The 24060-nt window shown below is 50.0% G+C and overlaps 1 long non-coding RNA gene across 2 annotated transcripts in view; it reads right to left on the bottom strand.

The window, feature by feature from the left end:
* The window catches only part of LOC116598852, a 30205-nt gene extending 21966 nt beyond the window's left edge, over positions 1-8239 (bottom strand). For both annotated transcript variants that reach the window (XR_004289177.1, XR_004289176.1), the window contains exon 1: positions 7756-8239. This is a non-coding gene — a long non-coding RNA (uncharacterized LOC116598852). The remainder of the gene's footprint in view (positions 1-7755) is intronic.
* Between the last annotated feature and the right edge of the window lie 15821 nt (positions 8240-24060).

Genomic DNA, 24060 nt, shown 5'->3' on the forward strand with positions numbered 1-24060 from the left:
GACTGCCTCCCTCAATCCTTTAACAGTCAGGCTCCAATCTGGAGAGAGAAAACACACCAGGAAAGTTTTCCCTTACATTTTATTTTTTAAAGATTGTATTTATTTATTTATTTGAGAGAGAGAGCGCAAGACAAAGCCTGAGCAGAAGGAGGGACAGACGGAGAGGGAGAAGCAGACTCCCCACTGAGCAGGGAGCCCGACTTGGGGCTCAATCCCAGGACCCCGGAACCATGACCTGAGCCAAAGGCAGACGCTTAACCAACTGAGCCATCCAGTTGCCCCACACAAGTAACTTTAATATCAAACATCATTATAACAGGGGAGTGACCCTAAAGAATTTTCCAGGGCCTGGAAACAATATCTCAAGAAGGAACAAACTTGGAAGAGGGTCCCTGCGCAAAGCTGGGATTTAGACCTTGTTGGAGGCACATTTTCAGTCCTCTAGATGGAAAAGAAATTTCCCTGGGTTGCCCCAGTACCAGGCAAGCAGGAGACATCCCTCCGGGTTATGTCTGGATGACCCTGGCAAGAAGCCCACAGAGAGAGTCAAGGGTGGGGGACCACTCACCACCAGGGCAACACGAGAGCTACACGGGGCCGCCCTCAAAGAGGGGAGCAGCCGTCCAGAGTCGAGGCTGGGGCTGCAAACACACAGGGGGCTAGAGAGGAGGGCCACCAGATTGTCCTCCCTCCTGTGGCTGTGATCGTGGGACAGGAGCAAGAAAGAAACCAAAGAGCAGCCTCCAGTACGGGAAGGAGAGGCTCCTCCTCCTGAAACACCTTCCCACCCTAAGGGCTCTGTGCTAGGAAAGGCGAATTCACCCTTCCTGCAGGTGGGAAAGGCCCAACAACGGTCTCCTGCCATCATCACCACCATCCCAGAAGCAGGCGATGAATGGTGGGTTTAGAGCTGAGAGGAAATGCACTGATCACTGAGACCCCTTTCCTGCTTGAACTTGACTTTTCGTACCTCCCTTGTTTCCCTGCTGCCCTTCTGCTCTCCTCTGGGGCCCGAGTTCAGCCACACCTGACACACAACCATAGCTCCAGGTTCTGAGTCCAAGAACCCACAGGTATTATTTATAATCATCCTCAGCTTATACAAAAATGAATTTCATTACCTCTCCAATTAGGAAGGTCATCAGTTCAGGGTAAAGGACTGACCTACAGATGGTGTCCATTTGCCTTAATGACATTCCACTGTGTTGTCCTTATTTTTAGTCCCAGTTCACTGGCTGGTGTCTGAAGACCTCTGATATCAATTACATAGATTTTGCAAGCACCTAGAGCTGTTATCCCCTGTCCTCATGGCTGCTCTGTAGGACTGGGATCGTCATCTGCATTTTCATGATGAGGGTGTTAAGGTTCAGAGAGGGGCCAGAGATTCACACAGCTGGCCCCAGAGTCTTGATGTTCCCGGAAAAAATCCATCTTCTCCTCTGGGTTGAATACATGTTACAGGGGCCTCTGCTCCATGTGGTCACCCAGGGACCCAGGCTCCTTCTTTCCTGGGTTCCATCATGCCTGAACACAGAGACTCTTATCCCAGAGACGAGGGCGAGGCGAGGATCAAGGGCAGAGAGTCACTAGCTGATCTGCTGCTGAGGAGGTGACCTCCAGGCAGCCGGGAAGCCCGTGTCATGGTCACGGAGAGCGAGTCTGAGGGGCTGAACTGAAGACACACACCTGTCGCGCCTCAGGGGAGGTGGACAGTGAAGGACTCTAGTGCCTTCGGAGAAAGGGCATTGTTCACTCCCGAATGGCACGAAGGAGGGATTACTAAGAAATTCGGGTGTTAATAGGAATTGCGGGTTGAGTGCTAGACAAGGACAGACGCAAGTCCCTCAAATCGTTCTTGCCCACTGTACCCCCTTTCAGGTGCCTGCAGAATAAGTCCGATATGGTATTGAGGCCGAACAGTTTCAAATCCCTCATACCTTCATTCAGTCCATTATCTACTCAGCTATCCAGTGGTCAGCACGGACAAAGCGCCACGTTAGGGCCTGATTCCGTGAAGGCCCCCGACACCCATCACACACCCACTGGTCCTTCTCTCTAGTTCCTCTCCTTCCCGCTCCAGACTCGCAGACTCCGAACTCCTCAGTTACCCGCTCTCTCGTGGCTGTCATGAACACCCCCTTCTCCCCCAGCATGGTCCCCTAGGCCCCTTCCCTGCCGTCCAGCCTGGTCGTCTGGGTTTTGGTCTAAACTGCTGTTCCAGGATGGACAGGAAGGGAAAGGAGGCAAACCCGGACACATCGCCAGGACTGCAAAAAGTTCTGGCAGGACACGGCCTGAAATACAGTGTCTGGGTATTTCTGGATTTCCGGGACTTGTGTCTGCCCCGGCCGTGAGCAAGCATCAGGACTAACTGAAAGTGAGGCGCACGGCCCGCATGAGCTCCGGACCGCAGCCGTGCTGGGCCCCACGTGGCTCCCAGCTGTGTCTCTTCCCAGTGGCCTCCACCGTTTCATTGTTCCGTGAAACACAGTGAAGCATAATGCACACCTGTAAACGCTCACACGCATGCACACGCATGTACACATGTGCACACGCGTGCTTCCATGGGTGGTACAGCTATAGCAGGGCGCAGGGAGGCCGGCGGGCTGTGGATTCGGAAGCACCTGCGGTCGACACCCAGCTCCCTGCTGACTCGTCACGCCGCTGTGTGCAGCTGCTCACCTTCCTTACGTGCGTTCCTGCCGCTCTCAAGTGAGAATAATGGCAGTCCCTCTTTCACGGGGTTGTTGCAAGAATTAGAAGAAAGAACCTGTGCAAGGCTCTTAGTTCCTGCTCTGCATGTAACAAACAGTAATAAACAGTAGCTCTTGCTGTATGCATACATATACACCTGTATCCTTGAACGACTAGCTCTGTAACCTTGAACAATCTCCTTAACCTCTCTGAGCTGCCTCCACTATTTGATATTAATAACCACCTCCCAGCTCTGTTGTCAGGATTAAAGAAAAAAGAGCAGCTAACATTTCCTGAAGCCTTATGACTCGGTCTGAAAGGCCTCCCCACGATGTAAAGTGCTATGAGAAGGAAGAGGTGCACACAGCTGTTGGCTAGAGGGTTTTCAACAGAAGAATGAGATTCACATTCATTTCACAATCACCTCTGATTAAAATGCCACTTGGGAAGCACAGACCTTTCATTCTGAAGTGATCCACGTTCCAAACAAAAGGTTAGAAAGCAAGTCACCACTCTGACTTTGCAATCAAAGCTAAGATCAAGCTGTCAGGCTGTGTTTATGAGGAAGAGAGGGAGGGATGACGGTGCTCTGAATTGAAGTTCACCTTGTTCCGGGAAACTTCTCTGCGTGACGCTGGAAACCAACACTGTGAAGTCTGTAGCACGGCTGAACCGCCCCTCTCTGAGGGGGCACAGAGCCACCCAGGGGACAATGCAAGGGCTCGGAAGGGGCCGTGGAGAATCGTCTAGCAGCCAGGACCCGAACAGTTATGAGGCATGGTGACACTGCAGGTCCCTGAACTGGGCTCTGGAGTCGTGGGGGTCAACAGAAGGAAACATCACACACAGGGACTGTTCACAAAAATCTACAGATGAGAAGGGAGGTTAAGGGAGCTTGACCTAATGGTGAGGGACCAACAGGCTTCACATGAGAGCTTGCAGAAATCCGGGGGATGGCTTGCATTTTCAGAAAAAGCCACCTTCCCCTTTGAACATATAGGTGTTAGAGAACGGTGTTGGAGAGGAGACACAGGTCTAGCAAGCCGAGGTCTTTTTCCTCTCTATCCTGGGGAACAGGTCAGGAGCTGGGAGCAGCAGTCTTCCCCACAGTTCACTCCAGGAATAAGGCCAGTGCCCTGACTAACTTGCGACTCTTCCTTTCCAGTGTTACCATCTTAACATGAAGGTAAATAGAAGTGGTGGCATAGGGGTCGGGGGCATTAATCAGGGCTATCCAAAGAAACAGGGCCCATAGGGAGGAGGGGGAGGGAGGGGGGAAGGAGAAAGAAAGGAATTAGCTCATGCCATTATGGGTGCCAGCAAGTATAAAGTCCATTTCCAGCAAGCTGGAACTTCAGATAAGAGTTGATACCACAGTTTTGTCTGAAATCTGCAGGATGGGCCTATAGCCTGGACACAAAGGCAGGATTTTTATGTTGAAATGCTGAGTCAAAATTCCTTCTTTGGGAAAGCTCAGTCTTAGTCTCACAAACCTTCAACTGATTAGATGAGGCCCACCCACACCATGGAAGGCAATTGGCTTTACTTAATGTCAGCTGATTACAAATGTTAGTCACACCCACAGATACCTTCACAGAAATATCTAGACTGGATTTGACCAAACAACTGGACATCATGGCCTAACCAAGTGGACACGTAAAATTAACCATCATAGCAGGAAACAGTAGTGACTAATTTTGGATGGGGTAGTTACAAAAAATCATAGCGTGGTTTATGTATAAGATTTAGTCTTTAAGAAGTAGTAGAAGTTTGTTCTCTAAGAAAACAAGGAAAGCAAAGAGTCACTGTCAGAAGGAGACACAGACCCACAGAGGCATGACAAGGAGAGTGTGGTCTAGGAAGAAGCAATTTCTCAAGGTGGCTGGACAGTGAGGTCCATACAGGGCAGAGGAAAAGGAGACTGGAAAGCCGGTCTCCAGGCCCTACTGTGAGTGACCTCCAAGGGACACATTCACCAGGTCGAATTTGTTTGACAAACAACAGAAAAAAAAAAAAAAAACATTCAAAATGGGTATGAAAACACCAGGGTACAAAATGTAAGTTCTAGAATAATGGTTCCTAAACCTGAATGAAAACAAGAATTACTTAACAGTTGACAAAAATGCCAATTCTGAGGACGTTCACCTAGATTTTACCAGTCTGTGGTCCCCGTTTGAGGTCTAGCTGTTGAGTGTTTTCAACGAGCAGCCAATGATTCCCCTGCAGGTATGCTAGAGACTGCACTTGAGAAGCACGGCTCTAGAAAGAGAGCTCTGTTTCGTGTGTGTTGAGTTTGAGGAGTTCATTATAGATCCTGGATATCATAGAACTTCCCTATGACCCTGCAATTGCACTCCTGGGTATTTACCCCAAAGATACAGATGTCGTGAAAAGAAGGGCCATCTGTACCCCAATGTTTATAGCAGCAATGGCCACGGTCGCCAAACTATGGAAAGAACCAAGATGCCCTTCAAAGGACGAATGGATAAGGAAGATGTGGTCCATATATACTATGGAGTATTATGCCTCCATCAGAAAGGACGAATACCCAACTTTTGTAGCAACATGGATGGAACTAGAAGAGATTATGCTGAGTGAAATCAGTCAAGCAGAGAGAGTCAATTATCATATGGTTTCACTTATTTGTGGAGCATAACAAATAGTATGGAGGACATGGGGAGTTAGAGAGGAGAAGGGAGTTGGGGTAAATTGGAAGGGGAGGTGAACCATGAGAGACTGTGGACTCTGAAAAACAATCTGAGGGGTTTGAAGTGGCGGGGGGGTGGGAGGTTGGGGTACCAGGTGGTGGGTATTATAGAGGGCACGGATTGCATGGAGCACTGGGTGTGGTGCAAAAATAATGAATACTGTTTTTCTGAAAATAAATAAATTGAAAAAATTTAAAAAAAAAAAAAAAAAAGAAAGAGAGCTCTGGCAGCTGGGGTGAAATGTGCAGAGGGGGTGAGACAGCCGCTGGCCTCAGCCAGTGGTTATTCCCGGGCATGACATCTGCTCACATGTCTTGGTCCTTCAAGGTTGGGGGAGCAGGGCAGTCTCTGGGGACAGAAAACATCACGGGCTCATAGATCGTCTCTGTCCTCACTTGGGTATCATTTAATGACATATCCATGCTGTCAAGTTCTGTTTCACCTGTTTTGATGTCTTATGGGACAGTCAGTAAAACCCATCCTTGAATTTTAGAATTCACTCCCTCAGACCTAAGTCCTTGGAAGAACAAGGACGGACACAGACCCACGGGGCTGGAAAGAGGCTGACACAGAATGGGTTTGTGAATAGGCAGAACCGGATGCCTTAGTTCTCTTGTTATGGGAAGAGTTTGCTCCCAGATTCCTTGGCTCCTGATAAAAGGCAATGTCTGATGCTCCCTTTTCACTTGTTCCCCCGAAATGACCAGATGTTTCTGAATCCCAGCAGAGAATTAAGACTTGGTCTCTGGTAGCAACTCTCAGCCCACATAAATACCAGTAATTCATTTAATGAATGGATTTGTCTTCCTGTCTCTGCCCTATAAATGTTCCTGCCTTTCCTTTAAAACTAATCTTGTCTAAGTAACAATTGAAAGGCTCGGACTCACCATCAAAGTTGGTCTTGCTTACAAAAAAAAAAAAAAAAAGGTACAAGACATGGGTTCTGGGTTCATGACGTTAATGACTCCAGTAGGAAAAAGACATACACCACAGTAAGTATGAACCAAACATTGTTTTAGAATTGTCATATTGGATGATGATTACGCTGCCAAAAGGTAACAGAACTAGGAAGTAAAAAATAAAATAAAATAAAATAAATAAAATAAAATAAAATAACAAAACAGAGTTTGTCTTGATGCCAGTGTCCTTAAGTGGAGCCCCAGGGACAACTTTACCCACCAAGCTTTGCCCTTCTCGCTCATTCCTACCACAGAGCTGTGGCTTGCTGATGGACCCTCCTTTGTCCTCCTTGAGAGAGCAGCTGTGCCCTGAGCTATGTCCACTTCCTCAGGGCCCCGAGTGAGTCACAGCCTAGCTCCCTCCAGCTCCTTACCCTACAGACTAGACTCTGCTCCAGACCAAGGGTCATCAGGGTGTCCATGTTGTGGTGGCTCCCAGTGTGTCCACTGCCCACCTGTAGTCGTGTGTCACTACACCTCTGCATGGTGACTTTGGCCTGGGTGAAGCCATCTGCTCATTTTGTTCTTTAGGCCATTATAATTTGCATTTCTGGTCAGCTCACTCCATAGCCCTGTTAGTCTCAGAGTAAGGGCTGCCTTATCCCGGCTTTATCTCCTTCAAGACAATGGAGGAGGAAATCCTAAGCCTCAGTGAGATGTGGCCTTACAGGAATGATCAAAATGTTATGCTCACTTCAAAGATCCTAGGGTTTGAGCTTACATTTAAGTAGACTGACCATTCAAATCTACATAACGTTTCAGGAAACACCTGGAAGATAATCCAAACTTGTACACTGATTTTCTGGGAAGGCCAATCTGAGCTCACTCTCTTCCTGCCTTAGAGAGAGGGTGTCAAGGTAGAGGAGCAAGATGGGGGAGAAGTAGGAGACGTAAATGTCATCGGGCCCCAGGAGTTCAGCGAGAAAGTCACCAAACCATCCCAACACCTACAGACTCACAGCGGAGAGGAGAAGAGCAGCAATTCTAGGAACAGAAAATCGACCACTGTCTGGCAGGTGGGACCTGCGGTGACATGAACCCGAAGGACGGGAAGATAGACCGTGGGGGGAGGGGCCGGCTCCAGGCAAGCGGCGGCAGCGGAGCACGAAATCAGAACTTTTAGAGTCCGCTCCACGGAGGGACGTTGCTGCAGAGGCCAAGCAGGGGTGAGTCCTCGCTGGGCCAGTGTGGTCTCAGGACCCGCGGGGTCACAGAAAGACCGGGGGTGTCTGAGTGCGACAGAGCTGCCAGGGATCAGAGCGGGGAAGCCGCTGCAGAGAAGGAACCGAGGGGGTGCTGTCAGCTCAGGGTTACCTTAAACTATGATCCAAAGCACAACTGGGCCTCTGCTCTTTGACCAGGGACCCCACAAGTGGCAGATCCAGGAGACTCACCTTCCTTCTCCGGGACAAGCGGCACGGGAGCACGGCAGGCTATGCAGGCTCCAAACGGGGCTGTGCACCAGACAGAGACGCTGGGTCACAGGCCGGTGAGCACAGAGCGCGGCCGGAGACCAGGGAGACGGGAGGGACTGACGGCTTTTCTCCGAGGACACTGAGGAGTGGGGCTGGAGGTCTCCGCTCCTCCGGTGGGACACTGGGTGCCGCCATCTTCATTCCCGTCCTCCAAAGCGGTACGGAAAGCGATCAGGAACAAAAGCTGCAGAGCGTGACCTGCGCAGATCACTTAGCCCGGCCGCTGGCAAGGGCGGTGGATTCCGCCTCGGGCAAGAACATGTGACAATCACTGCAACAGACGCAGATGATCAACAAGAACATCCAGCCAGGATCAAGCTCACCGATCAAGGAGAACTGCGGAACTCCAGAGGAGGGGAAAGCAACACACAGAATTCATGGCTTTCTCCCCGTGATTCTTTAGTCTTGCAAAGTTAAATTAATTTTTAAAAATTTTTTTCTTATTCTAATTTTTTAAACTTTTTCTCTTTTAGCATTTTTAACTAGTTCATCTTAACAATATCTTTCTAAAAAAATCTTTTTAAACCTTCATTATTATAGTCATATTTTATCTCTCAGTGTATTTAACCTTATTTTTTGTATACATGTAGGGTTTTTATTTCCTTTAAAATTGGGATACAATTTCTTCTAATAGATCAAAATATACCCTAAATCTTAGGGCATGGCTTTGTTCTAGCCTCCAGCCTGATCACATCCTTTCCTTTTTTTTTTTCAACCAATTTCTTATCAATTCCTTTTTTAGAATGTTTTTTAATTTTCATCTTTACTGTCACATTCCATCTCTTCATTGTGTTTACCCTTATTTTGTGTATACATAAATTTTTCTTTCCTTAAGATTTTGGGAGGCAGTTTCTTCTAACAGACCAAAATACACCCAAAATGTAGTGTCTGATTGAGCGTCCAACTCTATTGTGTTTAAGACCCCAGAGATGGGGTTGACGGGACGATGTGGGTATCAAAACCCTGCTCTGAACTCTTATGTCACGTATATGAACACAGTCTGTGAACTCCAGAGAACTCGTCAAATGGTGACGTCACAATCGCCTCACATGTAACCTCGACACATCAAGAATGGTCAACCGGTCCTTGATAACAGACCCTACTCATTACCTCTCTGTGAGAAACTGTCACTTTCCAGAGAGTTGTAGACAGGATATGGAATACGGAGACATTGTTCACGAGTGCTGGGACCTCTTGAGTAGGAAGCTACTGCAGGAATACTAAGTTTCGTTTTTCCTTTCCAGTGTGCCCAGGGGGGACACCTTCACACTGTCACCCTCAGGCAGGAAAGAAGCCACCATTTTTTAGCACCTGTGACATGGACACAGACTCATTCTCCAGAGAAGTTCCTGCATTGTGACGGGCCGTCAGTGCCAGCTGCGGGGCTGCTGGCATCCACCTATGCTGACGTGGAAGGTCCCTCTTGGCTCCCAGAAGGCAGAGCGACTGTCACCAAAAGTCACAAAACCATTGCAGTTGCTTTTCCACTCTGAGCTGCCTTCCGCCTCCTCTCCTGGCCTGTGTAGGAGAAGGAACAATGGAGTCCAAATTCCATAGGGTCACAGGGTCCAACAAAAGGTCGTCATTTTTTAAAGACTATAAAGGGGGTTAATTTGACCTTAGAAATATGGGAAACGATGCTATTTCGAGTGTCGCCCACATCTGCCATGGAATCCACCAAAAGCCCAATGAGGTCCTTTCTGCTCGCCCTGGGTTCTGGCAATAGTGACTCTCATCCCAGCGGAGCACTTAGCATCAGCGGGGGCTCATCCGCATCCTTCCTTTACTCAGCCCAGCAGACTGCCCGTTTCTGTCAGCTCGTCTCCTCTCGGAACGTCTCTCCCATCTCTCCCAGTTTTCCCTTTCCTTCCGGCAAAGCGGTCATCCAGAATTACACCTGGCTGAAGACTCAATCCTCCTTGAAGACTCCCTCCCTCCCCTGCACTCACTGAACTCACACGGCAGCCCCGCTCTGTGCCAGGCATTGGCCCCCCCCACCCCCCACCCCCCACCTATGTCTCTATTTAACTAAGAAAAATTCTAAGGCTCAGAAAGGGCAATAGTGTGGAAAAAGTCACACACCCAGTACTTGGCAGGTCTGAACCTGACCCTGGATCTGAGTCTCCTGTTTTCCGTTCCACCAAACTGTGGTCCCTTCGCTCGACGTCTCCACTGACCTGCTCCAACAAGTGCTGGTTCTTTCCCAGCAAACTCAAAAATCTCCAGTTGCCAGGACCTGGTCGCCATTTCTAGAACCTGCTGCCAAAGTGTCTCAGGAAGCTTGTTTCCCTTTCCTCCTCCTTAGAAACCCTTCACTGGAAAAGGCAGACTGCAGACTCATGTTCGACAGCTCCCACATTTGGCCAATCCTGAATCCCTTTTCTCAGACCAACGCCTTACTTCAAAGCGATTTTTCTGAGTTCTACCTATTCAATTCATATTCATCCCTGAAGGTCACACTTTCTCCCACATCTTTCCGTGACTTCTCTGACCTCTAATGACTTTTTCTTACTCTGAACTCTGGAAACACGATCTGTACAGACAGCTGGATTCAGGATTCAGTTTATAAAGACCTGACCTTACTGCAGATCCCTCTTGGCGGACATCTTGTCACCAGAGCCTCACTGCCCAGCACGCATCTCTGTCTGGATCACTTCAGGTTACTTGACATAATGTGGGCTAATGACTTCCTAAACTCTACTTCCTGCACTTGCTACAATGTTTCTTTTCTCATGATACATCTGATTTCCGTGAGGCTCACTCACACTGAGTCTCTTGGAACACTCCCCACCCCGAACTTCCAATTCATCCTTATATCATGGGTTTTTTTTTTTTTTTCCATGATGCTTCTGTCTACTTGCTCCTTTTGTCTTTTTCTAAAGCTGCCATCTTAATTTAATTTCTTTTTATCTAACCTAGATGCAGCCACCAGCCTCTAACACTCACCTTGTTTTAATCCGTTCAGTGAATCCCAGTCAGACTAGTGTCCCTCCAGGATGCCTTGTTCTATTGGCAGTCCTTTATACATGGCTGGGCTCTTCATTTGAGATCATCTGGTTCACTGGTTTGAACATGCGCGCACGTCTTATTTGATACTGCTGGATCATAAATTACACAAGACCTTTTGCTTCTTTTGTATAAATGGCTCATGCTTCGTGGAAATGTGCCTATTGGGTGAACACCGTTCCCATCATTTCACTCCCCCTCGTGAAGTCCTACAGCACACTCATTGCCCATTTCGGCATCATATTTCTACTTGCTTGGTTTCACTGTTCAAACTGAAGATCAATTCTGTTTTAATGTTCATCAGCCGTGCTTTGCCAGCCCCTTTCGTGTTATTTCCTAGCATAATTTCACAGCTCTAAATAAGTGAGTCTTTATACTCCTACTGACCCTAGCCCTCTCCCCTGTGGGATCCTGCATTCTCCTGTCACCTGGACGTCTGAATTCCTAATTGCTATGGACTGAGTATTTATATCCTCTGAGTATTCATGTTAAGACGCAATCCTCAGTGTGATGGTCTTGGAGGAGGAGGTTTTGGGAGGCGATTAGATCATGAGGGCTCAGCCCTCATGAATGGGAAGACAGTACTTATAAAAGAGACCCCAGAGAGAGCCCCTGCCTTTTCAGCCATTTGAGGACATGGCAGGAAGATGGCCATTTAGGAGGGAGTGAGTTCTCATCAGATGCCCGAATCTGACGGCGCCGTGATCTTGGACTTCCAGCTTCCAGAATTGTGAGAAGTCCATTTTTGTTGTTGATAAGCCACCCAATTCTTGGTGTTTTTGTTATGGCTGCCCAAATCGGTGAATACACTGATGCTCCCACCGGTGGTTCCAGCAGCAGCTGTGTGCGTGTCGTGCACAACGCGGCAAAGATGATCACAGACCATCACGGAAGACGACAAAGAGCCCAAAGAGACAGAATGTTTGATGAATGCTTCCAGTGACTCAGGTAGCCCACACCAACACCTGGCTCATGAATCGAACCCTCACACCAGGCAGAGCAGAGTCACAGTTTACCCAGGGATGAGGTTCTAGAGTGAGCACATAAGGTGGAAACTATGCAGAGCATTTCTTGGGAAATGCCGGACTCATGCATGATCCCTTGCTGATTTGGTCATGATCATTTGCCCCATTTTTTTGTTTAAGTGGAAACTAGATGAAGTTGTTGGCTGGAGTCGAAGGCACATGTTATAGGAAAAAACTGTAACTTTAGATAGTTCAGCTCAGCCAAATGCACAGATTATGAAAGGCTCATGAGAAATGATACTGGCCTTGGGAAGAGCAGATCTGCTTCTTCCAGACGTAAATTCATCGTCCCGACGACAGCAAGCTCGTATCACACTGCACAGACACAGGGTCTCTCTTTTTCCCTTTTCCCACTTTCCCACGTTTGGGCCATCGGGCACCTGCCGCAGAGACCCCACGTGGCCACACCTGCAGAGCCCTGAAGAGCACCCAGGCCAAGCCAGGTGGGACTATTTCCTGTGTGGTCTTGGGGTGATGGGGACATTCACACTCACTTTTTTTCATTCCAAAGACAGGAAACAGAACTGAACGCTCACTCAGGATGACCCCATGGGGGAGTGCTTGCTAAAGAGAGAGTGGTTTGTGGAAGTGCTGCCTGTGACAAAGCTCTTTAATAATACTACAGTTTTATGGGTCTTAGGAAAAGCACATCACCCTCATGTGAGTGATAAAAATCCCACAGAATCTTTAAATTGCCTAACTCTGAGCAGTGTTCATGTAGAGATCATACCCTTAAATTTTCATTTAGGTAGAAAAAATATAGGTTCTTGTCATATCTATATAGTCTGTCCCAAATTTATGAAAGGAAGAGTCCCCAGATTTACTTGTAAGTCCCTTCTTTGGAATTTGTAAGTACTTCCCCATAGGAAGGGTGGAGCTCACAGTAGTTCGGGGCCTAGGCCAGCCCATAATGGCACCCATGATGGAGATGAAGCCAGGCAAATGACGAGCCCTACGCCTTGAGGAGCCCTCCAGCCAGCTTTCGCTCTCTGGGGCCAACACTTGGCACCAACCCCTGAGCCCTAAGCACAAGATTAGACGCTGTCGGAAGGGTCCTCCAGTCCGATCTCGAGGTTGCAGCAGAACAGGCTCAGGAAGCCCCTGTGGGTTGAAACCGCCGCTGGGGAGGACCCGGGACAAAGAAAGGGGCTTCTCTTGAACATAACAAGTGCTCACGTTTTCACGACAGACAGGACTCTCCCCTTCCTTCTCCTCTCCTGTCGTTCCAAGTTGTTTGCTTCTCTGGAAAGACCAGGGACTTGGAATCTTGCCTTTCTCCTCGAGAGACCTTAGTTACCTGTTTGATGCTTCTACATCCTCTTGTGACGGTAACAAATCACATTCTGCTGCTGCACACTAGCCTTTTAACACCCAGCAGCTAACGTTACCACGGCGGCGCGCTACCTACCCCGTCGTACGGGAACGGACAAAGCTGGGCATTTCCGCAGCCGGGCAGCCTCGCTGTGGTAGTATTTCTTGATGGTTAGTGCGGTCGGTAGGAAACCGATGTGCTGGCGGCAAACGGAGTCGCTTGAGAAGTGAAAGATGCCTATAGCCTCACTCTCGCTGGGGACCACTCTGCTGACCTTGCTAACGATGAGCAGCCTCTCCAGAACAGCCTGCCCTGGTCAGAACACAGGCTCTCTGCGGCTCCTCTGTTACGGGCCTGGGCTGACCCGAACTCTCCATCTTCCTGAGGTGGCCTATCACAGAGCTCACGGGGGAGACGCAGGTCCTGACCCCATAACTTTGTCTCATTCCCTGTCAACAGAAGCTCATCTCGGCCACTGGGCTGCTGGAGCTGCTTCATCTACGTGCTAAGTGCAGCCGCGGGGAACTTTCAGCCCAGCAAAAGAGTGTCTTACAGGCTGACCAAAGCTCTCACATACACAACCCCTCAGTTTCTCTGTGTCCCATCTCAGTGGGTCCCAGAAGCTAAAACGTCTCCCTTCTTGCCTTATGTCTGTTGCTCATAATTCTAAGTTTGGCTTTCTTAGTTCAGTTAGTTCTCTGGGGCCTCAGAGGTGAGGCCATTTGAGGAACAACAGGAAAAGCCTTAGGAATGGATGAACCAGTGTAGCTGGTGAACCAGTCCCCTCTACCGTCTTCAACTTTACCACTTGATAGTTGAGAATCTCACGGGACACACAGATGACGGCAGTGACAGGTGGTGCCGTGTCATAGCCCTCCTGCTCATGGGAAAGTGAGCTCTGACCCCACCACTACTTAAGGTGAGACCCCGAGCAAAGACTTGACTTCACTCAACTGCAATTTCATTGTTAGAAACAGAAATGACGAAGCCCATTTCAACACTCTTTAACCAAGTTAAAGAAGAGGTAATAACATATCTTAGGGAACATATGGCATATGAAGCGGCCACGAGGAATCAAAAGTTGGTCATCACCGTCACTACAAACCCGTTCTGGAGCCTTTTAGCTGCTTTGAAGACAAGCGCCATGCTGACCCCCACGGGCACCGGCTACTTCCCCAAAGGAGGCTCTGACCTTTTGGAAACCATTACCTCTGTGCTTATCTGTTGTGTTCCCCATTGACTGGCCTGTGTCCTGCCTTGCCAGCAGTTATCAGCTCTCAGCTTTGTTTGTAAGCTTCTAATTCCACTTACTTTTCTCTTACTGTATATTGGCTTCAATTGGTAAATATTTTTGAGCACCTCCTATGTGTGTTAGACCCCGGAGCTGCAGAGAGGAAGGAGACCTCACAGGGGATGCAGTGGGGTTATTTCTGAGCTGTGGAGATGCACATGCTTCTGGGGAGAACAGAGATTTATTAAATGGAACGGTGCAGCTTTATAGAATATGGCAACACGTAGAACTGGTTGATAGGTTGGAAGTAGACTTCTAAGGCTCGTGAATGCCAGGTTAGAATTTAAATTCATTTTATCATGCCATGGGAAACTATTCCATATTTTTAATGAGAAAAGTTGATGTGATTTGAAAAGGAAAGGTCTCCTGATGGCAAAGTACGGGGAAGTTGTAGCAGAGGGGACTAACTGAGAGATGAGAAGGACCAGTGGTTTTCACACAAGAATTTCCTAAGGATCTTTAAAAATACAGATGTAAGGGCCCTCCCCTCTCCAAGCAGAATTTCTGGGAGACGTCCTGCATTTTTCAGAGCTGTTTAGGGAATGCTCACGGAGAGCCCGGGCTGAGAGTCTGGTGTATCACAACGAAATTGTACATGCTTGAAGGGCAGTCTTGTTTGTTAAACATTTTAAAACTCTGACTTTGGCAAATAATAAGGGGACATGGTAATTGAATTGACTGACGGGTGGATACTTCGGGTCCTGAGTAGAATTTGTCTCATGGGGGCTGATGTCAAGTCTTGGCTGGGCGCCGTTCACAGGAGTACGTGACCCTGACAGCAGTTATTTCCAGGCGAAGGGAGACTTCCTGTGTCCAGACCCCGTGACAGGCAGTCGTGCACCAGGGACGCCGTCCTTCTGTGTTCTTTTTGGGTGCATTCGGTACTCTTGGGCATAGGACTTGCTAGCACTATTTAAACACCTTTTAAAGTCATGTCTGTTTTGAAATATCTCCTTTAGTAACATAAAATAAAGACTCCTCAGCCTATCTCCAGATGGTTCTGTGGTTCGGACACTTCCAATCCTTCACACCTTCTCCCTCCAGGAGTGAGTGAGGCTGTTCCACTCACATCCTTGACCTCTGCCCCGGGCTCTGGCTTCCCCCCTCCCTGGTCACCATTTTCCCTTCCATGGTGGAATGAATGTCCCCTTCCCTGGGGTGATCCTGGTTGAGAACAGCAGACATCGTGCATGTTCCCCTTAAGGACGGGGTTCTCAAAATCTGGGGTGCACTCTAGAAACTCTTTAGGCACAGGAAATTGAGGTGTTAGTGAAATGTGCCTTTTCTCTGAGGAAGCCCCTTAGTCTTGAACTCTCTGTACGGCTTCTGCGGCCTTGTTCTACGGCTGTTCTCCACAGGCCCAGAGTTCACACGGAGTTCCCAACAGTTCCCAACATCCATGTTCACCGTCTGCCCCTGGAGGGTCCCCCCACAGGAACTGGACCCGTTTGCAGGGAGTCTGTGGTCTTCCTCTACACGAGGCAGTAACCCCAAGAAGTTCTTGTGGGGAGCTGCTGCGCAACCCAGCTTTAAATAATGACAGGCTCCCAAGCCTCTCCACGTTCATGAAGGAAACCAGCCTGTGTGGTGCCACATGGTCTCGTGGCCCGGGTTGTACCCCCTGTGCTAGGCTGCTGTGCCCTGGTATGTCTCTGAGCACCTGCAGTCCACACAGCAAACGTCACCTTCCTGTCACTCACTCACTGCGGCGCACACGCCCCTTGCGTGCACCTGCCGCCCTGGCCCACTGGAGGCCTCTCCTGGTTCCCCACGGACACGCCCCACACGTGCGCCTGCCGCCCCCACAGCAGGCCTCTCCCTGTTCCCCACATACGCCCCACATGTGCACAGACTGCTGGGACCACCAGCAGGCCTCTCCAGGGTCCCTGTGGACGCAGCACGTGTGCACTGGCCAAGCTCCCGGAGGACGCCCCCTGCGCACACAGACTGCCCTGACTGCCCGCAGGTCTCTCTGGGTTCCCCACGGCCAAAGGGAGAAGGAAAACTCAGTAATGCCCCCATCCCAGCTGTATTTCTCCATGAACACAGCAGCCTCTGTGGTGAGGCTACCACTTGTGTCTGAAATACGACACGGTAGTCACACACAGCGGAGACTTCGTGAACACACTGCGTAAAACATGGTCCCTCCATTTTTTTTTTTTTTTTGACAGAGAGAGATCACAAGTAGGCAGAGAGGCAGGCAGAGAGAGAGAGAGAGGAGGAAGCAGGCTCCCTGCTGAGCAGAGAGCCCGATGTGGGACTCGATCCCAGGACCCTGAGATCATGACCTGAGCCGAAGGCAGAGGCTTAACCCACTGAGCCACCCAGGCGCCCGGTCCCTCCCTTTCTTACCTAAATTCCTGTCACGGATCCCTGGGGAAGTGGATGCCTTTTGGAGAGACAGACCCCTCCCTGGGAAGAGGACCCCAGATGCGGCCTGGGCTGCAGAGTTTGTTGCTCTGTTGATGTTGAGCAGCCTGGGATGGGGGTGCCCCCTTCTCCTGGGATCTCTCCCCCCTTGTGGGAGTGCGGGATGCAGGAGAGACCCACGGCCGCTCCAGCTCCAGAGCTCTGCAGAGGTGGCTCCGGGGGCGCTGCCTGAGCCAGAGGTGGCCCTTCAGCACCTGGAGAAGAAGCTGCTGGAAATTCTGACTGTGGCCATTCAACATGCTACGGGTTGTCAGGTCCCCGGCTTTCGAGAAAACTTGGGTGGAATACAGATCGCCGACATCACACTTACCTCTCTTGCAATTTTTTCGACACTGCTCTCAAAGCGAAAACTTTCCACTTCATAGGAGTGCAAAGCTGCCAAGTGTGACGCCACGTGTTTCCATTTACATGTGGGTCCCAGCGCGACTCCCGCCGCCTCCGTCTGCTCTTTCAGGCGGAGGCAGAAAAGGCGGAGCAGGGGCACCCGTGCGTTTCCAGTTTGGGGCAGATTACATCTCCGATATGCGAACAAGACGAAGAGCACGTTTGCCCTCTGCCCTAAGCAGAGTGTGACTTCAAATGACAAAGCGAGAGCTTGGACGAAGCAGAAAGGCCAGTAGGTCCGCTCCTCAGGCCTTTGAAGTGACCTTTGAGTGCTCGGATGCTGGGTCCTTCCAAACAGCCTGTTACGTCATTTCAGCTGCACGTACCACAGACCTGGAGTGTTGAACCCTGGAAGGGACTTCACGGGTCTCATCTAGGCCGTGCCAGGTGACGGACTGTCATCTCCGCCCGGTCACTCAGCTGGTGACGGCCTCTGGTGACGGCTGCCCTGTGGCTCGGTGACCAGACGTCCTTTTGACCATTCTACCGCCGCCATCTGTGTAAAACCTCCTGTAGCTGCGTCTACCCACATCAGGCCTGTACGTCTCCTGATCTTGATGCTTCCTCTGAGGGGAATCAGGCCGAGGCCGGAATGGGTAGGGCTCCCCGAAGGTTGTGTGGAAAGCTGGCGGCACACCACTGCGGATACAGACCTGGGTCTCGGATTGGAAGCTCAGAGCTCACTCTGCACCCCTGCCCGCCAGCATGAGTACTGCCCGGGACGGGGGTGCAACAGGGACCTCGTGAGAGAAAAAAGGAGAGATCTCTGCTTTCAGAGACTTTATGCCCAGCCACACACTCACTCATACACGGCCCAGAGGCAATGACAGGATATTAGCACAGCGGAAATGAGCCAATGTATTTCTGGAATCCTCTAACTTCCCCATAGGGAAGGGAAAACTCTGCATTTGTTTTCTGACAGACATCTAGACAAAGCATCCACTTAGCAAAATACAATCCCAGCAGCACGAGTGCCAAGAAAGACTTCAGGACAGTGATGCGATTGCTTAACTCCTCTGGTTTCCTGGACACCTTTTCTGGGCCACATGCGGTCTCAGGCATTAGGAAGTTCAAGGTAAGAAAGACAGGATGTGTCGGGGCTCGAGGGCCCAGGGCAGAGCAGGGGAGGGCCCTGCGGGTGGAGAGACACTGCAGTGAAAGGTCACTGTGGGAATTAGAGGTTCAGAGCGGTTGGTCTGACTCTGCTCATGACAGCCCAATTCAGGAGGTGATGGGGGGGCCAAGGAAGGCCTTGTGAGGCGGCCTTCGGGGGGCCTTGGAAGGCTGTGGTGGCTCACAGAGAAGGGGAAGGTGCTGGAGCTGGACTTCCGACAGAGTAAGCGGCACGAGGTGCGCTCACAGCCCACAATATGGTCTGAACTCGATTGTTTTAAACCCAGTGGGACACTTTCTGCAGGTAAGGAAGAGAGACCAGAGGAAAAGCCCTTTTCAAAGGTCCAGGGAGCCGATGCTTAGTGCTTAAGAGCACAGGCCCCTGAACCAGACCCGCTCCATTATGTTCTGGCTTGGAGCCTTTCTAGCTTTGGCTCCTAAAATTTTTTCTCTTACTTTTCTCATCTTTAATGTGTGCATAGAAGAAGACGAATTTTTTTTTTAAAGATTTTTATTTATTTATTTGATAGACAGAGAGAGATCACAAGTAGGCAGAAGGCAGGCAGAGAGAGAGGGAAGCAGGCTCCCCGCTGAGCAGAGTGCCTGATGCGGGACTCGATCCCAGGACCCTGAGATCATGACCTGAGCTGAAGGCAGAGGCTTAAACCACTGAGCCACCCAGGCCCCCCTGAAGAAGACGAATTTTTAAGAGTTCAGCGGATGAATGGAGTACCTAGCAGAGTCCTAGCATCATCTCGACGCGTGTTACAGCAGTTCTTGCCTGGATCCCAGGGGGAATTCCCAGCTTCAGTGCTTCTGTTCAGAGGGCAGGTCTCTTCCGTCGGAGCCCCGAAGGGGAAGGCACTGGTGGAGAGATCACGGCTCAGTCGAGCTCCCTGTGGGGGGATGGGAGGAACCTTTCTTGTCGCTGGAGATGGTGACGTCAAGCCTGGGATGGGGTCGGAGAGGGGGGATGCATTCTTCCCCTTCTCGGCTCCTGTTTTAGCTCACCTCACTGCTCCTACCAACATCTATTTACATAACATCTCAGATGTGCGGGCAGCCCGGCTCCCCCGGAAGGACTTTTGGTAAATGACAAGTGTCCTCAGCTCCTCTCTGCTGGAAGAGGTGACAAGGACCTCCCCGCGCTCCAGGTCTTCTCCAGCCCCGCCCGAGATTTTGTTCTGTGGTCTTCTTATCCCAGCTCCTACTGATTTGGGTCCATAAAGACTAAGATACTTTCTGTCAGTTTGTCAGAGCTCTGGACTCCTCCTTGGCTGGAGAACAAAATTGTAGACATTGGTGGCCACCCAAAGCCTACCCCGTGTCCCCCCGCCCTGGACCAGCACAGAGCTCCTCACACAGCCCCCCCATTCGGTCCCCCTTCCTCAGGGCTCCTTCTCTCCTTCCTTCCCAGCATCACCATCCAGGGTACCGACCCACACCATCCCCTGACCAAAAGCACATTTTACAAAAATGATTCTGACCATAATCTCCCTGTATCTCATCATTTACATGAGATGGAGCTATTTGTCCTTAGTTTTTTTGAAGATTTATTTGTTTTAGAGAGAGAGAGAGAGCACGAGCAGGAGGGGCAGAGGGAGAGATAGAATCCCAAGCAGACTCCCCACTGAGCGCAGAGCCTGACATAAGAAGGCTCGATCTCACGACCCTGAGACAGTGACCTGAGCTGAAATGCTGGATGCTTAACCCGCTGAGACACCCAGGTGCCCCTACTTGTCCTCAACTTTTAAGTTTTTCTTTAGCCCATCTCTTAAAAAAAAAAAAAAAGAGTATAGATTATTTTCTGAAGGAAATAAAATTTACTTTTTATCAGTGATAATGTCCTTCTCTGGGCAGGACACCGGACAACCTGATCACCCACGTCCCTCGACTCGTTGCCTGCTCCCCCCACACCATTGGTCCCTGGCCCCTGGCTCTTCTCGGATGACTTCTCACAGGACCATTAGCCTCCACAGATCCGATGCTTGGTCTCAGCCATTTGTGGAAATAATTATAAATCCATATCTGATGTTTGGAGGATTGAATATTTAAGCCATGATTATAAGAGATTGGTTGACTCCGAAAATAACACAACCGTCTTCCACCAGTGACGCAGAAATGCACGGTAATCCCGTGGGGTTTGTCCGGAGCGCCCCTCGCTGGTGCTTACCGCCAGCCGGCCGGTCTGCTTCCTCGCACATGCTAAGCGCTATCCCACAGGAAAACACAACTGTTGGTGGGAGACGGGTTTTGAAGGAACAACTCTGAAACAGGGATGATATCACGTAACTGGTAAGAAAAATGATTATTAAAATAATTTTAAAAACTCCATAAGCCTGTCAGTTCTCGAGGGAGAACCATGTTTGTGAGACCAATAAAGAACCTCAGAGATCAGTGTTTCTCTTGCTTTCCCTACAGGCGACTGAACATTTCCCTGAGTCCCTTCCCCAAGCAGGGGATGAGCCTCACCTCGGCCTGTGAAGTCAGAAATCACACACGCACCCACTTAAAAGAAAACCAAAGAACCACAACACCAAAGCCTCCCAGATCCCCACGACCCGGCTTTTTAAACTTACCTGCTTGTTACCAGATGTTTCGGAAGGTTGGGCGGTCATTCGTGTGGACGTGGTGAGAGCCTGGACTGGCCCAGTGCCGAAGGGGAAGTGGGGTAGGAGGAAGGGCTGACGGAGCTGTGATTTCTAAAGCGTGGTCCCATGACCGGCGACGTCAGCAGCACCTGGGAACCGGTTCAAGGGCCGGCGATTGGCCTTCCGGGCTGATCAGTGGAATCCCAGCTCTGGGGCAGGGCCCATCGTGCTGGTCTAGCAGGCCCTCCAGGTGATTCCGTTGCTTGCTGACATGGGAGGCTCCGCCTTCAGCTCGATTTCCAGCGTGTGGGCTTGTCTTGATGTTGGGAGAGCCCGGCTGTGAGCGTCTGGTTCAGCGGTTGGCACGCTGGCCCACCGATAGAAGGAGACCTCCTCACCCTTGGCCTCCTATGACAGGATCTTAAAAAAAGAGGACTGGATTCCTTTGTGGATATCGTGTGCCTTTTAAATTTGCTTATTCGTGCTCGCTTCGGCAGCACATATACTAAATTTGCTTATTCATTTTCCCCCAGGACTCTTCTGTCTTTGGATCTGGCTCACCCAAATTAGTGTAATTCATGGAGGCTCTATTTCCAAATAAACTAATGACCAAGCTAAGAGTGGGGCGTAGGGGAAGGATGGGTGATGCACAGGAGCTCAGGACCTCTGGACGGAAGCGCGACCGCCTTTGAGACCCTGAGGGCAAGAGGAGAGGAGGCTGTGACAGGAACACCAGGGGAAACTGAGTCATGTACCATGGACCAGCTCCAGCAGAACAGTGACCCTCTGGTCACAGCGGGCTGAAGCCGTCTCACAGGGAGGAAAGCAAGGGACACGTACCCCAGCCCTGAGGTTCTCCAAGCCTGGTCCCCAGCCAAGCAGCGTCGGCAGCTCCTGGGAACTTACAAATGCAAAACCGTTTCTCACCCACGGATCATCAGCCCTTCTGAGGATGGGGTCCAGCACTCTGCCTAATAATCCTTGGGAGTGATTGAAAGATTCACAGTTTTTTAAAAAGATTTTTTATTTATGTGACACAGAGAGAGAGAGAGCACAAGCAGGAGGAGAGGCAGGCAGGGAGAGAGGGAGAAGCAGGCTCCCCACTGAGTAGTGACCCTGATGTGGGATTCGATCCCAGGACCCTGAGATCATGACCTGGGCCGAAGGCAGACACTTAACCTACTGAGCCACCCAGGCACCCCAAAGATTCACATTTTTAAAGCAGAGAGCCACTGACATAACCCTAGTCTCCTCTTCCTCATCTCCCCTGAGGGCTCCTTCCCAGGAGCCAAACCAGACCACCCTCTGGAGGACGCAGGCGTCATTCCATTCAGCTCCGCCTCCTGGGGCTGAGTAAGTCCTGGGGAGACAAGGCACAGCATAGGAAACAGAGTCTGCAGTGGTCTGATAGTGCCGGGCCAGGATGGGTGGTGGTGACCCTGGAGGGGGGCGCCGCGTAAGGCAGACCCTTGTCCGATCCCCACATCCTCCACGTGCCGGTAACAGAACGTCGTGTGTCGACTCTGCTTCAATCATGAGTAAGCAAGTAAACAGAGGAACCTGCTCCGGCGCTTCCCGGAGGGTAGAACAAAGGAACGTACTGCTTGCCAGCAGCAGTCGCTTACTTTTATGGAATTTTCTTTCCCTTTCTTCTTGTGCTCCTCACTCTAATTCACCAGCGTATACCGTATCATCTTTACTTCGAAGAAAATTTTTAGTAAGATAACAGTTTTGAATCGAATTGGAAACAAGTGAAACGATTTACTACTGTAACCTCCTGTACAGATAAAAGTATTTCAAGTGTAAGATATAAAAAAGAATAGCAGAGAATAAAACAGACGAGCCTCCGGGGACAGAGGTTCAGGGGGAGAACTGGAAGAAAGGAGCTGAAGGTACGCCGGCGAGATGTCCGGTGTGGCCACAGCCTTGTCAGATGGCCGTCTTCCTTCCCTGGCTGTTCCTGTCCCCAGACCCTGAGGCCAGGACACCCTCTCTTCTATTTACTGTGGCCAAAATCACAGTCAAGGTGAAGCCAGGACATGTGTGCAGATGCGGAGAAGGAGTGAAGTATTGGGGCAAATAATCCAGACGACCACACGCCTGCCTCTGAGAGAGCAGAGTAGCACCCTTCTGTGTGTCTGGAAGGATGATTAGAAATGTTTGTTGAATCTCACTAACGACCTTTAGTAATATTAACTGGTGTCCTTATGATGGCCTACAAGAGTCAATAAAATCTGGCTTTTAGCTTGACCTAGCTCGTGCCATTCTAGCCCCATACCAAGCAAGCTTCTACCTCAGGGCCTTTGCACTTACTGTCCATTCTGCAGGGAATACTCTTATCAGGTATTTCCATGGCTTTCTCCCTTACATCCTTTGGGCCTTTACTTACATGCCTTATCTAAAATTGAATTCCCCTCCACCACTGATCCTCTTTTCCTGATTTTATATTTCTGTAGTGATAACAATTATTTGTCTCACATGGTATGTGCATTTTACTTATTTATCTACCTCCCATCATTCTGGACTCTTCAGGGACAGGGATTTTGGTCAGTCTTGTCCCCTCTCTCCAATCCCTGGAACTGTGCCTGGTATATAGGAGAGTAGCCATTTCATTATTTTTTGTTGTTGCTGAATAAAAGAATGAATATCCTGGAAGTTAGTAGTTTTGTCCTAAGAAACAGTGATTGTTTTTCTAGTTCAAGAGCCAGTGGAGGGGTTCTGCTGTATCCTCAGCGGGGTCCAGCCCGGGGGGACTGGCCAGCCTCTCACGTTATCCTCGTCCTCAAGCTCCTCTCCTGGCAGTATCGTTTGGCAAAGGCAACTTTGCAGAATGAAAAGGAGACTATAGAGGAAGTAAGACTCTCACTGCTAAGATCACGCTCTCGGGTCAGTGTTGTCACATGAGGACTAATGGTTTCCCCCAAGGTCATGTGGCATTATCGAAAGGCACATCTAGTTATCACTAAGAGGGGGAAGCATGTTCCTAGCATCTCGTGCATGGAGTCTAGGAATGCCGCCACGCAGTCTGCAAGGCACCAGTAAAGAATCGTCCACCCCACATGTCAACAGATC

The sequence above is a fragment of the Mustela erminea genome, chromosome 9 (assembly GCF_009829155.1).
Source record: "Mustela erminea isolate mMusErm1 chromosome 9, mMusErm1.Pri, whole genome shotgun sequence".
NCBI lineage: Eukaryota > Metazoa > Chordata > Mammalia > Carnivora > Mustelidae > Mustela > Mustela erminea.